The sequence below is a fragment of the Lathyrus oleraceus genome, chromosome 1, assembly GCF_024323335.1.
Source record: "Lathyrus oleraceus cultivar Zhongwan6 chromosome 1, CAAS_Psat_ZW6_1.0, whole genome shotgun sequence".
Taxonomy (NCBI): domain Eukaryota; kingdom Viridiplantae; phylum Streptophyta; class Magnoliopsida; order Fabales; family Fabaceae; genus Lathyrus; species Lathyrus oleraceus.
In genome coordinates, this window is record NC_066579.1 from 306042699 (window position 1) to 306058657 (window position 15959).

Consider the following 15959-nt stretch of genomic DNA (forward strand, 5'->3'; position numbering starts at 1 on the left):
TCATTAATTGAGGTGGCAGATCTGATGATCTAAAACGCGCATTCCACCTATGTCCAAGTCAACAACGCTGTACATATGGTATTCACAAGGCACGATCAAGATTAAAACGTGAGAATTAGATCCCATGGTCCAGATGCAAGCCACATCATCGCCGGAGCTAGAGCTTCGGTCATCTTCCCCGGTGAGCTCCACCAGACTGGTCAAGATGAACCATCACTAAAATTCAAAACAGGGACATGATTTTAAAGAGAAAACATCACTAAGCACGAATATGACCTTCAATTCCTCCAATTCCAAATATATTAAGAGATATATGGAATTGAAAAATGAGGTTCATGATATGAGTTGCTTCGATTTGGCCTCAAAGCAACTCAATCTTCTTGCTTACATTGGTAGGACTTCAGAAAACTCAAGAATCAATGGAATTGAGCAAGAATCAAAGAGAATCGAAGAGTTTAAAATTTCTGCAAATTACCTTCAATGGAGGTCTGAACTTGCTAGATCTTGATCTGAATTATGCTTGGCTTCACTTCACTTGCTTGTAGGAGAGGAATGGAAAGACTTAGAAGCAATGGATTCCTAGAGAATTGAATTCCAAAACAGTGGAGATTCAAGCTCAAATTCAAATGAATTTATCAGGGTTATCCTTTTAGAGTGAAGGGTTTTCAATGGGGATTCAAAGCTGGCGCCACGTGTGTGTGATTTTTGAGCAAATGCAGTTGTATATATAGCCAAATCCATGTGATATTTGCACACTCTTCTCACTTTCCAATTTTGGCAAAATGATGATGGATGATGCATGGGCGCGCATAGGCCCATGAAATGATAGCTGATAGTCCAAATTTGAAGTTCAGATGCTTTGGAGATGGATTGGATTGCAAGGCAAATGTGCATTGTTGTTTGAAGATTGATCCATGCCAAATGATATCATCCTGTTTAAGCCATGCGCAGCCTATGCATTTCAAGTCCAAAATGAATGAATTTGAGCTCTTTGGAAATGTGAGATCAAGAGGAACAAGTTTGATGTTGAACACTTTTTCATTTGAAGCTCGGAACATGGATAAATTTGAGGTGGAAGTTTGAAAAAATTTGACATATCAAAAAGTTTCTAAGTGTCAAGCCATGTGTCTCAATATTCCACCTTACTTAACTTTTTATGGGAGATTCAAATGAGAAAAGTGTCTTCATAAAAGTTGTATCTCTCTCAAATACCTTCAACATGGTCACCAATTCCATGTCATTTGGATTTGAAATGATAGAGTTATGCATTTTTGAAGTTTGGAAAAATCACTTGATCAATGGTATAAGTCAAAAGTGACATATAATGTAGCCTCATATCACATGTTCAAATAAGTTGAATTAACTTCCACTCCAAACATAAAAGTTGAATTAGACACATTTAATTTGATTGTGAAACTTTGAAATCTTTCATCTCATAAAAATTGAGCAAGTTATGGCCTTGGGAAGTTGACTTTCAAATTAGCGTTTAGACAAAATGACCTATAATGTTTCAACATAGAGAATGATTTTCCAAGAAAACTAGCTCTAGGTCTCAACATGAAAGTTATTTATAATGTCATATAGAGTAAGTTTGCTCTTGGAATCATTTCCATATAGTGAAAATTGTAGGAGATAGGGTCTAGGGAGACCCAGTTTTGATCAGATGAATTCATCTGGCCAACCACCATCAACCAACTTGCTAATTTCAAATTCTCTTGACTTTATTGGCTCATGGTAGATAATATATGCATAATATGATGAAATTTAAAGTGTACCTTGATAAATTTGATTAATTGGTGAGATAGCTTGTTGGAGAAGTTACTCAAGATACCCAGTCAAACTAGGGTTTCCAAGGCAAATCACCCTCAAACTCTTGAAGAAAACTTGATCAATATAACATGTAGATAACATTGGGACTCATATATGATGTTCATAACCATTATTGAATCAATTATTGATTATGCTCTTTGTTCATGAGGGTCTCAAACCCTAGATGTGATCAATGAATCAAGAAGATCATGCCCTTCCTACAAAAGAGTTAGATAGATACAAAGACATATTTTTGGTATTTTAGTTAGTGAAATGATAAAATACAAGTATGATATAATCACAAAGTGCTTGGTGATCTCTCCTAAAACAAACCCAATGAAAGAGGGGTAAGGAGGATGCCAAGGTGTGATCCCAATGCTTATGCTTATGATGGAATTGCATGAGGGATCTTAGGGTCAAAATTGGGGTCTTACAGAAGAGACCAATCGGGGGCAATAACTATGGGGGTTGACACCAACTCCTTCTTCAAGGCCTCGAAGGCTTGCCTACACTCCTTGTCAAATAAGAACGCTGTATCTTTTACCAGCAGACTAGTAAGTGGTTTGGAAATCTTGGAGAAATCTTTTATGAACCTGCGGTAAAACCCCACATGTCCTAAGAAGCTTCGGATGCCTTTTTCATTTACCAGTGGTGGTAAATTTGCTATTACCTCCACTTTTGCTATGTCCACTTCGATACCTTTGTTGGAGATCTTGTGTCCCAAGACTATTCCTTCCCGTACCATGAAGTGACATTTTTACCAATTCAGGATCAAATTTTTTTGCTGGCATCTTTCTAACACAAGTGACAAGTTAGTCAAACAATTATCAAATGAAGAACCGAATACTGAAAAGTCATCCATAAACACTTCCATATGCTTTTCGAGCATGTCAACATAGATTGAAGTCATACACCTTTGAAAGGTGGCCAGTGCGTTGCACAATCCAAATGGAATTCTTCTATAAGCAAAAATACCATAAGGGCATGTGAATGCAGTCTTCGCTTGGTCTTCAGAGGCAACAGCAATCTGGTTGTACCCCGAGTAACCATCTATGAAACAATAGTAATCGTGTCCGGCTAACCTTTCCAGTATTTGATCAATGAATGGTAACGGGAAGTGATCCTTCTGTGTTGCCACGTTTAGTCTTCTGTAATCGATGCACGCTCTCCAACCTGTAACAGTTCGGGTTGGAATCAACTCATTCTTTTCATTTTTTATCCTCGTCGTGCCCCCTTTTTTTGGTACCACATGGACTGGACTTACCCAAGAGCTATCGGAAATAGGGTAGATTCGGCCCGCATCCAAGAGTTTTACAACTTCTTTGCGTACCACTTCTTTCATGGCTGGGTTAAGTCTTTGTTGTGGTTGCACCATCGGTTTGTGATCATCTTCCATTAAGATCTTGTGCATGCAAACTGTCGGGCTTATACCTTTCAAGTCCTCAATTTCCCATCCGATTGCACCATTGTATTTTTTTAGCACTTGAATGAGTTCTGCTTCTTGGACACTCTGTAGACTAGCATTGATAATAGCTGGCCATTTTTTTTCAGTGTCTAGAAATACATACTTCAGATTTGTTGGTAACTCCTTTAGGTTCACCCCTGTTTTTGGTTGTTCAGTGACATCTGATGGTGGTGGTCTTAGATCTTCCCACCGGTGTGGTCTAGATCTAATCCATTCAGGTTGTTTTTCCATCATAGCGAGCACCTCAAACTCTCCTTCATCTTCATCACTTTCAAAAATGGATAAGCTTAAGACCCGTTTTAGTGGTGACTGGGGGTCTATGCCTTTCATTTTCTTGAGCAATTACTTGGTCTATTATCTCTATAGTGTTTTTTGTGTCGATATCATCTTTGTATTGCATTGTGTTCCTCACATCTATTTTTAACTCTTCATCATAGACCTTCAGAGTCATAGTTCATCCTCAATGTCTATCATACACCGTCCTGTTTCCAAGAAAGGTCTACCCAATATGAGAGGAATCTCCTCATCTTCTGGCATTTCCAGAATGACGAAGTCAACTGGGAAGACAAACTTGTTAATTTTTACAAGAGCATCTTCCACAATACCATAGGGTCATCTCACAGAGCGATCCACAAACTGAAGTGTCATTCGAGTATCTTGAACAGAGCCGATGCCTAATTTTTTATAGATGGACAGTGGCATCAAGCTTACACTCGCTCCTAAGTCAATCAGAGCCTTCTTGAACTTTCTATCACCAATAGTGCATGGAATAGTAACTGATCCCCTGTCTTTCTTTTTCACTGGGATTTTCATGCCTTGGAGAATGACACTGCATGTTTCAGTTAGGATGATCGGTTCCGTATCAGTGGAACGCTTCTTGGAAATGATGTATTTCATGAACTTGGCATATATTGGCATTTATTCTAATGCTTCAGAAAAAGGGATGTTGATTTTGAGTTTTTTTGAACATTTCCAGGAATTTCTCAAAATTCTTTTCATGTTGATCTTTCTTTTTCTGTCTTGGAGGGTAAGGGAGTTTGATTACTGGTTTAGGAACCTTCTCTTTCTCCTTGACAGGAGGTGGTATTACTTCTTCATCTTGGTTTTTTGTTTCCTTGATTTCTAAATCCACCTCTATCAATCCATCTTTTTATATATCATTTTCCTCTGTTGACTTTCCACTTCGGGTTGTGACAGCGTTAATAGTGTTATGTTCCCGCGGATTTGTCACCGTACCACTAGGTAGGGTACCCGGGGCTTGAGAGTTTGAAGCTAACTATTGTGCTATCTGTCTCATTTGGACTTTAAGATTTTTAATGGAGGTCGTGGTGTTTTTCTAATTAGTCTTTGTTTCTTCTTGAAACTGTATGTTGTGGGTTGCTAACTTTTCAATGGCAATTTCCCATTCAGCCTTTTTAGGTGCCTGGTGTTGCTATTGTTGTTGATACCGAGTCTGATATTGCCCTGTACCTTGTTGCGGAGCATTCCCTCTCTGATCTTTCCAGGAGAAGTTTGGATGATTCTTCCAACCTGGGTTGTAAGTGTTAGAATAGGGATTATTCTGCTTCAAGAATTTGATCTCTTCAATTTGTTGGGGAGTAGCAAAGCAATAAACCGTGTGATGAGGTCCATTACAGATTTCACAAGTGCTAGCCTGAGTTGGTTGAACCTGCGCTATCTTTTGAGTACCCATATTCATAGCTTTCAGCTTTTTGTCTACTTCGGCAACAACTGTGTCTTCTAGACAGATTTTATTTGTCTCTAATTTTAGATCAATCACCCCTTCTGGCTGACTAGTACACCTGTCGTATAGTTCTAGATGCTCATTGATAGCTATTGCTTCAATAATCCTCTTGATACCAGTGGCTGTTGAGAAATTTGTTGAGTCACCGACTGCTGTATCCATCAACTGTTTTGTTTTTATTTTCAGCCCATTAACGAACATTTGCATTTGTTCGGTCTGATCCATATTATGAGTTGGACACGCTACTAAGATCCTTTTGTATCTTTTGTAAGTGTCTCCCAATGATTCACCATCCTTTTGTTTGAAATTAAGAATTTCATACCTTTTTCTCAGGAATACTGATGCTGGAAAGTACTCATTTAAGAATGCAATTTCCATCTCCTCCCAGGATGTGATACTTCCAGCAGGAAGAGAATATAACCATTCTTCTGCGTCTTCAGCTAAAGTGAACGAGAACATTCTTAATTTTTTTGCTTCATCAGTGTGACCATCAATTTTCAGGGTGGTGCTCATAGTCAGAAATCTTTGCAGGTGTTTGTTGGCATCTTCATTAACCTTTCCGGTGAAAGGTTTTCTTTCCAATTGATTGATCGTGCTAGGATGTAGTTGAAAATTTGTCACATTCACCGGTTGGTTGACAATGGTCAGTCAACCACCTGGTGCATTTGCACCTCCATAGTCACCCAGGAGTCTTTCCGGAGGTGGAATTGGAGGAACTTCAGCCATTGGTTCCTTGACTTATGAGTGATCAGAGGTACTTTCTTCTGTAGAATCCACTCTTTGTTCTCTGCGTCTTCGGTGAAGGGTTCTCTCGATCTCTGCATCAAAAAGAAATTCAGCTGAGGGTTCTCCTCGCATACACAAATTAGTAAATTATAAATGACAGAAAAATAATTTTATTGCAGAGCAACAAAATTTTGATTGAAATTAAAATTAAACTCTATATTTTGGCAGTCCTCGACAGCGACACCAAAAACTTGATCGGGAAAATAGCAAGTGTACTATTTTGTCTTTTATAGTAATAATGAGGAAATTTCCCGAATGTCGATCTCAAGGACTGCAAGTTAATATTGAGTTTAAATTATCATTCAATTAAACAAAAAATATTAATTTGGTTTTTAGGTGTAAAAATATAATAATAAAAGTAAAGGTAAAGAAGGATGAAAATAAGGGTTTATAGAGAAAAAGGAACAATGTCAGGGAAGGTGTATGATTTATCCCTGTAACAACTCTGAGTCACTATTGCATCAACAAATATCAAATACTACCAATTCTTAAGGGTATTTTCTCCCAAGTCCTTGGTGAGAAAACCTTTAATCAATCTACCCTAATTTCCACGTCGATAGCCAATTAGGGTGAAGTTAAGCTGTATAATATCAAGAATACTCTGGTTCATACAGGGTATCCCTAGTCCTAGGTGATATCTACTGTAGAGTAACCTTATGAAAACCTTATCAATAGCGGTCCAGCCTAATTGATAACCACAAATCAATCTCGATTGGTCCGAAAGAGAAAGCAACACATTAAAAGGTTACCGTAAAAACAATATTATAAATGCAAATGTAAACTCAAATTCGTTACAATTCTAAATCAGGGACACCCCCTAGCATTGGGGGATTTAGCTACTCACATTGTTTAAAACAAATTCAAGATAAAAATTACACATTACAAGTAATTGGATGACTTTGATCTTCAATCGCTCCCGCTCATGAAAACCTTCAGCTCTCCGAATGCCTTGATCTCTATAATACTTGATTGCTTCACAATATTGTATTTTTCCGTATTCCAAGAAGATTTTTCCTTTGGCAGAAGACCCTCTTTTATAGTGAAAATTCCAATCAGCAGTTGGACATGTCTAAAAATATCTCTGAAAAAGCCCGACGAACAAAAGCCCGAGAAAAACTGAATTTTTGGGCTTGGGTTGACACGGCCCGTGTCAACTGACACGGGTGGCCGTGTCAGCCTACTGTCCTGATTGACACGCCCCTGGCATGGGGTGACACGGTTGGAGGAGGTGCCTGAGACGGCCCGTGTCAGCTGACACGGGTGGCCGTGTCAGGCCTCCTGTACCGGAGTTTTCTGCTTCTCTGCTTGCCAGAATCTTGCATTGTCTCGTTCTGAATTCCTTGGTTCTTCTACTTGGACCTGTCGGACAAAAACACAGTTATCCCACGCATAAAGTCACTAAAATATAAGTAAAACATAACAAGGATAAAAATGCTCAAGTAAAATGACGGAAGTAAAACTAACTCGAAACGTATCATAAATGCTTGCACAGTGTGTCAAAAGCCTCTGTTTCGTGTCGGATCAGTAACGAAAACTTAATGCAAATGGTGACTGATCAACACAATTTGAGTTTGTCTTCTTTTTCCTGACTGATTAACTTATTCATAACATGATGCATTCCCTTTTTCTTTTTATGATGTATTTATATAATGATGATTATTATTATCATTTCTTTATGTATTTTTTCTTATGTTGTTAATCAACAATAAACAAAAATAAAGATGTTTGCACTGATAGATCTTCTCTTTACCGTATAATTTTTAATACTATAGAAATTAAGAACAATATTTTAAACTAATTCTTATGAGTCCAATACACCATCAATTCAGATCCCTTAAACACAATATCAGAATTCAATCAGAGAATGAAAGTGGAAGCGTACCTGAGTTTGTCATTAAAATCAATGAAAGTTTGCGGGTATGTAATCTTTCGATTTGTAGAGTTCCTTAGGTTTTCTTAAATCTCTTATGATATGGATGAAGAGAGAATCCTAATAAACTGTGTTTTATCAATTACTCTACAAATGAGAACCATAACCCATATAAATAACCGTAGTGTTATTTCTTAGTTTTTAATATTCCAATTTGACATCTCATCAATTAGATATTAACTTATGTATCTACACAATAATCTTTCATGACATATATGCCCTTAGCCATACACTATAATTTTTTTACTTATTATTTTTGTAAAATGTTATTTTTTTATTTGTTTTATGAATGCAATAAGTTTTAATTTGATCATTTTTAAATTTCATTTTTTAGTGAAATGATAAAAGTAAAAATCTTCAATATGTTAAATATATATATTTATTTTAATCTTCGAGTTTTTAAGATGCAAGTTGTACAACATGATCGTTTGAATCTAATCTTTTAAGTAAATTAAAATTGGGTCAAAAAGAATTAATTGAATGTATATCCCTTTTTTCTCCGAGCGTTCGGGCACAAATCATATAGTTTGCTTGTGCTAACGCTTGTCTTTCTTCAAATAATAACTTAATGTTATAAGTTATTGCTTTTATCGGTTAAAAAAACTTAATTGGATGTATATATCTTATATCCCCGAGCATTCAAACACAAATCGTATATCTTGCTTGAATTAACACTTGTCTTCCTTTAAGAGATTCAACTTCATTCGTGTTAAATATTTTTCTTTACTAACAAAAATTGAATTAAAAAACGATTAATTGGGTGGTGTGTATCCCTTTTTCCCCATATAACTTGCTTTTTCTATCGACCATCTTCCTCCTTAAAACAATCACAACCGATCAACGAACAATATTTTATATGCTCAAACACAATCTACAAACAATGATTTTATCCATAATAACGTGACCAACAAGCAACATTTTTCCGCTCGAACGCGATCAAAACTTTTTTCTTTAAAATCAACAAACACAAAAAAAAATTCTAAACAAAAACTACGTAGCTTTGAATTCTCCATCGCACTGGAAGATACATAGGAACAAGAGCCAAATCTTGTCAAGCATCCTAATATAAAAAATCTCTTTGTAAATTTGTTTATTTTATGTTTAGTGATTAGGATAAAATCGATAAAATAAGGTTAACAATATTATTTCGCAAAATTAACTAAAGGTAACGATTTTCTTAAACGGATGTCGTTGAGTGTGTTACCACGAAAAATCTCTAAGGCATGCTGAAAGCGTAATTAATGAAGGAGTCCTGTGAATGTGGGGGTCATACCCCATCAACTGATGAAGAGACGTTGGAGGCAAGCAAGAGTAGGAAAAACACAAATCAAAGGATGAAGTCGACGGGGGAAGTTGGCCTCGTCGACAGACCATTCTGTCGACCAATGTAAGGTTTGGGACTTAAAGAATTGTAGTCAAACGTGCAGAAGACAACATCGCCCTAACGTCTGGGCGGGAGAAATTTGAAATTTAAAATAAACAGCAGTTTCAAAAGGAATAAGAGCGCCATAATATGGAGCAGTTAGCAAAACATGGGTGCAGCGGTTGTGCAGTTCGTGTGAAATAACATCTGCTAGTTTCTAGGAGTTTTACCTTATGAGTAGTTCCTCTAGTTTAGTATAAATAGAGTATCCCACAAGGGGCTCAGGGTGTTTACTCTGTACTAAGAATCACTTGTAAGAAAACATCCCATTCCCAGCGCGAGGAAGCAAGAGTTTTTTTAGAGTGCTATGTACGTGAATCACCACATTTATTTCAATGCAACTTCCTTACTTTTCAATTGTTCCCGTTGAACATTTTATCTTAATTTCATTTACTTTTGAGTTATCATTTTACGTTGTCATTTACGCCGACACTGATTCTATTACGATAATAGAGTTTACCAAAAGCGTGTTCGTCGTATACCTCTTTTAAATGTTATAGCGCTGTCGGTCACGAGTCACCTATAGGCGATAACATTATCTAAACCGTTCGTGTGGAAAAACCCTACACTTGTTCGACACTTTGTCAGGAGCCATTCCTCACAAAGTCATTATGTCGAGTTGGACAAGTCTCACTTGCACTAGCACATGTCCTAGGATCAACTGGTCGATCCTGCAAGTAACCCTTTGTTTTAAAACCTAGGGAGGACCAGCGGTTGTTTACCAATTTCCACAGTAAACAAAATGGCACTCCCAGTGGGACGGTGCTAGAGCAGTTGCAAAATTGCATGAAACTTAGAAGTGGCAAACTATATAATAAGCCACGAAATAGCGTGAAAATGTCAGAAACTAACACAGATGAAGTTCCACGAGGAACTTTATCCACTACGGAAACAGTAGTCTCACAGGTTGCCACTTTGCCATCGATGACAAGTGCAACCTTAACACGTCGACTACGGGTGCAGTTGGAATGTCAATTCCTCAGCCTCCATCGGGGGGTTCAGGATCAACGATAACGACGTTCAGACCATATGTGCCTCGCTTTGGCACCACATATCCGCTTTATGGAATGCCGTATTCCTTAATGCCAGGATACCAGTCGACATCCAGTGCAACACTGTTTTCAGATACAAATCCTCCCTTGCAAGGATCAGTGCAAGGGGGCAACATGAGGAACACTACTCGGAACAGGAGCATGCCGCTGTCGAACACTTCAGTAGCGGTATTGAGACAGCAAATGGACGATAGTAACCATGAATTGGTTAACATGTTGACCAACCAGATGGGCACAATCTTTAATCCACTAATACAAGAATTTGCTGAAACAAATAGGCAAGTGGCGAACCAATTGACACGCTTGTGCAATTTTCTGGGGGCACCGGCTCGACAGATGACGCCAATGATTAGACCGACTGTTCCTGTGTAGATAGAGATAGGGGCAGCAGAGGAGGAGACTGTCCACGAAGGACAAATCATTAGACCCCTTCAGAATCAAGGCGTCGAATCAGGAGTCGCGGGACGTAACCAGATGGTAATGGTTAACCGACACCAAGATGTTGATCAAATTGTCGACCAACATCGACAAGAAGACCTGGCAGTGGATAATAATTTGACAACTATTGTCAAAATGATTATGGCTAGAAATGGCATGGGTGCTACATTGCAAAGGCCATTATATGCCTCCCCGTTAGCTGAGTTTATTCTCCAAGCCGAGGCGCCTAGGGGTATGAAAGTGCCTAAGTACACTAAATTTGGGGGAGAGTCTGGTGAATCGAAAATAGAGCACGTCGCCAGATACTTAACAGAGTCAGGGGATCTAGCTCATAATGAATGTTTGAGAGTAAAAAACTTCCCCTTCTATCTGACCAAGGCTGCCTTTACATGGTTTACTTCGTTGGCCCCAAGTTCAATCGATTCGTGGGCCAAACTAGAAAAGAAGTTCCATGAAAAGTTTTACGAAGAACACTCCAAAATTAGTTTGGCAGAATTGTCTAGTATCGAGAGAAGGTTTGCTGAGAGCATCGACGATTATCTGAATCGTTTTAGGTCCTTAAAGGCTAGGTGTTTTACGCAAGTGCCAGAGCATGAACTAGTTCAAATGGCCGCAGGAGGTTTAGATTATTCCATTAGGAAGAAGATAGATCCAACTTTTGTGAAAAATATGTCACAACTAGCTGATAGGGTTCGACATCTAGAACGGCTAAGGTTAGAAAAAGTTAAGCACAATAAGTCTAAGAAAGAAAAGGTAGTGTTCGTCGAATACGACGCGACAGACCCAATATGTGAGGCCGATTATGCTTCATCGACCGAATTAGACATCGACGTGGCTGAACTAAAGCCAGGGTCCGCCTATGAGTGTCGATCATTGTTGCCTACACAAGGAAGAAATCCTGTCGAACACAACCCAAAATTCCCTTCGAAAACTTATACTTTTGATGTGTCGAAATGTGAGGAAATTTTTGACTTATTGGTCAAAGATGGGCAAATAGTGGTACCTCCTGGTACTAAAATGCCACCGTTAGAACAGAGACAGAAAAGAGGGTTTTGTAAATATCATAACTATCTTGGTCATAACACCTCTAATTGTCACCTTTTCAGGGATTTGGTTCAGAAAGCAATTCAAGAGGGCAGGCTGAAATTTGTTGGCCACAAAATGAAGATCGACACTGACCCTCTTCACAAGGAGGAGGCCTTGTTCGTGGAGCCAGTCGAGATCAACATGGTCGAGATCACCGAATACGACGAGGCCAACATGCTGGAGCAAACTGGGGAAAATCCAGATGTCGATATAACTGAAGTTTACTTAAGGGCTGATGAAGACTTGGTGGATTTTCTGTATCGCTGCAAGAACAAGGGTTCACAAGTGTGCTTGTGCCCAAGATGTGGTGCTGTCACCGACAAAATAGCGGCAGAGAATTTCCAGAAGCTGCAACTAGGTAAAAGCAAAAGGAATATGCCGACCAGAGGTTACCAGAATGAAAGAGGCTCAAAAAAGGATGTGGGAAATAACCAAACAAGGCCTAAAAGCTTCTTGCTGTCGGCAAGTGCTTCTAGAGGTACTTGAATCAAGCCTCAGGAAAAACAAGACACCCCACAAGGTGTTGCTGCTGTTAGAGGAGGTCTAGCAATTAACTACAGGCGTGAATTTAAATCTGAAAAAAGGACTCATATCTCTGAAAACTATTTGGGAAAGAATCCCATGTCGAGGACTCAATGGAGACGTTTTCAGAGGCGAAAACAGGCCGAAAGAGAAGCTGCAAGAGGCGTGACCAGCGAGGCGAATGCTGGGAAGAAAATTGTTTTGAAAGTCGACACAGCAGCGAAGGAACGAATAAGGGAATACGTCCGTCGACCAACTGAAAGGTGTTATGAAGAAGTGACTGATGACTTCAATTCAGAATCTGAAGCAAGTCTGGACATCCTGGTCAACGTGGTGCCAATCCTACCACAAGAGTACAAGTGTGTGACTGAAGTCGAAGGGTCGGGGGACAATGCTGACGCTGAAGAAATGGCTTTGCACCAACCACGATGCTATTTTGTGTTGAACGATGGCTCTGCTGAAAGCCAAGAGGCAGTGTTCGAAAGACCAACGATGAACATGAAAAACCATTTGAAACCACTGTTGATAAGGGCAAAAGTGGAAGGCGTAACTGTCAACAAAGTTTTGGTCGATTGTGGTGCCACGGTCAACATCATGCCACACCATATTCTGAGGAAGAATGACAAATATGATACCGACATCAGGTCTAATAACGTGGTCTTGTCGGACTATGGAGGAAAGACGAAAAGCACCATGGGAGTGATTATGGTGAATATCACAGTGGGTTCAGTGACCAGACCGACACTATTCATGGTGATAGACGCTAAGCCAAGTTACAACTTGCTATTTGGCAGAGAGTGGCTACATGGCGTCAGAGCTGTACCATCTTCAGCACACCAAAGGCTGGTGATTTGGAGAGAGGACGGGGTGGCCAAAATATCGAAGCCAACCAAGGATACTTTATGGCCGACGTGAATAATGTCGGCAAGAAGGAGCTTGAAAGAAAACTGGCCAACATCTCTCCTTGCTTCACAGCTGAGGATGTATATGCTAATCTAAGTGAAGCTTTCGTCTCTCTAACTCTACATGAGACTCACGGTTTCATTTGGGATGTGGAACGCCTAGATGATCCACCCTACACAGGTATCCGGCCGATAGGCTGAGGGGACGTCATTGATGATGTCTGAATTAGAAGCTCTAAGAAATATTTCGGCATACGTTGCCGAGAATAAAATAAAATCGGCTCTAGAAGCTGAAGAAAATGTGGCTGCTGAAGCCTGTGCATTACATAAAGAAGAACGTATGGATATTGGGCCAGAACCCCCAGATAAGCCAACTCTGGCTAAAAGGAACATCGACATGCAGTGTCTGGACTGCATTTATGACAATGAACCTTTGGGGTTTGAAAAATACCCAAAGGCACCAGAGAAAATCCGACCAAAAGACCCCTTGGAAGAAGTCGACCTTGGTGAGAATGGCGAGAAAAGGCCAACATATATAAGCGCCAACATCGGCAAAGAACTAAAGTCTGAGGTAATATCCATACTTAAAGAATTTAGAGACTGTTTTGCTTGGGATTATAATGAAATTCCGGGTTTAAGTAGAGACTTGGTCGAGTTAAAACTGCCAATAAAAGCTGGAAGAAAGCCAGTGAAGCAGACGCCCAGGCGTTTCACCCCTGAAATCATGGCAAAGATAAAAGAAGAAGTAGAAAGACTTCTGAAAAGCAAGTTTATTCAAACTGCAAGGTACGTCGAATGGTTGGCCAATATTGTGCCAGTCATAAAGAAAAATGGGTCTTTAAGAGTATGTATTGACTTTAGAGATCTAAATGCTGCCACCCCAAAAGATGAATATGCCATGCCCGTAGCTGAAATGATGGCCGATTCGGCCGCTGGTTTTGAATACTTAAGCATGTTAGATGGCTATGCTGGATATAACCAAATTTTAATTGCAGAATAAGATGTGCCGAAGACGGCGTTTCGATGTCCAGGAGCCTTGGGGACATATGAGTGGGTTGTCATGCCATTCGGCTTGAAAAATGCCGGAGCAACATACCAGAGGGTAATGAACTCAATGTTCCATGATTTCATTGAAGATTTCATGCAAGTCTACATTGATGATATCGTGATAAAATCCAATGGTCAACATACTCACGTCGAACATCTTCGAGAAGCCTTGCTGAGGATAAGGAAATGTGGATTAAAAATGAATCCATTAAAGTGCGCTTTTTGTGTGCAGGCAGGCGACTTCCTTGGTTTTATGGTACATAAAAAGGGTATTGAAGTAAACCAAAGCAAAACAAAAGCCATTATGGACGTCAAGCCACAGTCGACCAAAAAGGAACTGCAATCTTTTTTGGGAAAAATAAATTTTCTTAGAAGATTTATATCAAATCTAAGTGGCAAAACAAAAGCGTTCTCCCCACTACTTCGACTGAAGAACGAGGATTTCAAGTGGCAGGATGAACACCAAAAGGCTTTCGACAAAATCAAAGAGTATTTGACTAGGCCTCCAGTACTGGCCCCTCATGTTAGGCATAGGCCAATGAGGTTGTATATTGCAACCTCAGAATCAACTATAGGAAATATGTTAGTCCAAAAGGATGAAAAATGTGTCGAAAGACCAGTGTACTACCTTAGTCGAATGCTTAATGATCCTGAAACTAGGTATAGTGATATAGAAAAACTATGTCTATGCCTGTATTTTTCCTGTATGAAACTAAAGCAATATATCAAGCCTGTTGATGTGTATGTATCTTCCCACTTTGATATTATTAAACACATGTTATCTAAACACATTTTGCATAGTCGAACTGGGAAATGGGCTTTAGCGTTAACAGAATAATCCCTGACATACGTACCTTTGAAAGCAATGAAAGGGCAGGTAGTAGCGGATTTTCTTGTCGACCATTCAATGGTCGAAATGGCGCAGAATTACGTAGATTTAGCACCATGGAGGCTATACTTCGACGGGTCAAGACATAAGCATGGATCTGGGATAGGAGGAGTCATAATTTCTCCAGATGGAATTCCAGTAGAGTTCAAATACAAAATCAAAGGAGTATGCACCAATAATGAAGCAGAATATGAGTCATTGATTACCAGACTTGAACTGCTGCTAGAATTGGGGGCAAGGAATGTCGAAATTATGTGAGACTCGGAGTTAGTGATTAAACAAGCATCAAAGGAGTACAAGTGTGTTAAAGAAAATTTAATCATGTATTTTGTGGTCACTATCGGATTACTCAAGAGGTTTGAGCAAGTCAATCTCCAACACATTCCACGACAAGAAAACCAAAGAGCAAATGATTTGGCGCAGGAGGCCTCAGGGTATAAAATTTCGAAAGACCAGGATGAAGAGGCCCAAGTAAGAGAGAAAGTACGAGCGACAGTGTTGTCACCGTCAGATCTGGACATCGTGAAGTTGGGAGTAGTGGATAAAAATCATTTTGAAATTCTGGCTGTCGACGACGACGGGGGAAGTGATTGGCGTAAACCGCTAGTCGATTACTTACGTAATCCCGTGGGATCGACAGATCGAAAGATAAAATATAGGGCCCTTAGCTACGTCTTGGTAAATGATGAATTATTCAAAAAGACAGTCGAAGGAGTGTTATTAAAATGCCTGGGAGAAAGTGAGGCATACGTGGTTGTGTCAAGCATACATAGTGGGGCGTGTGGGGCACATCAAGCAGGTTTGAAGATGAAATGGCTTTTGATGCACTCAGGAATTTATTGGCCTTCAATGCTAAGAGATTGCAT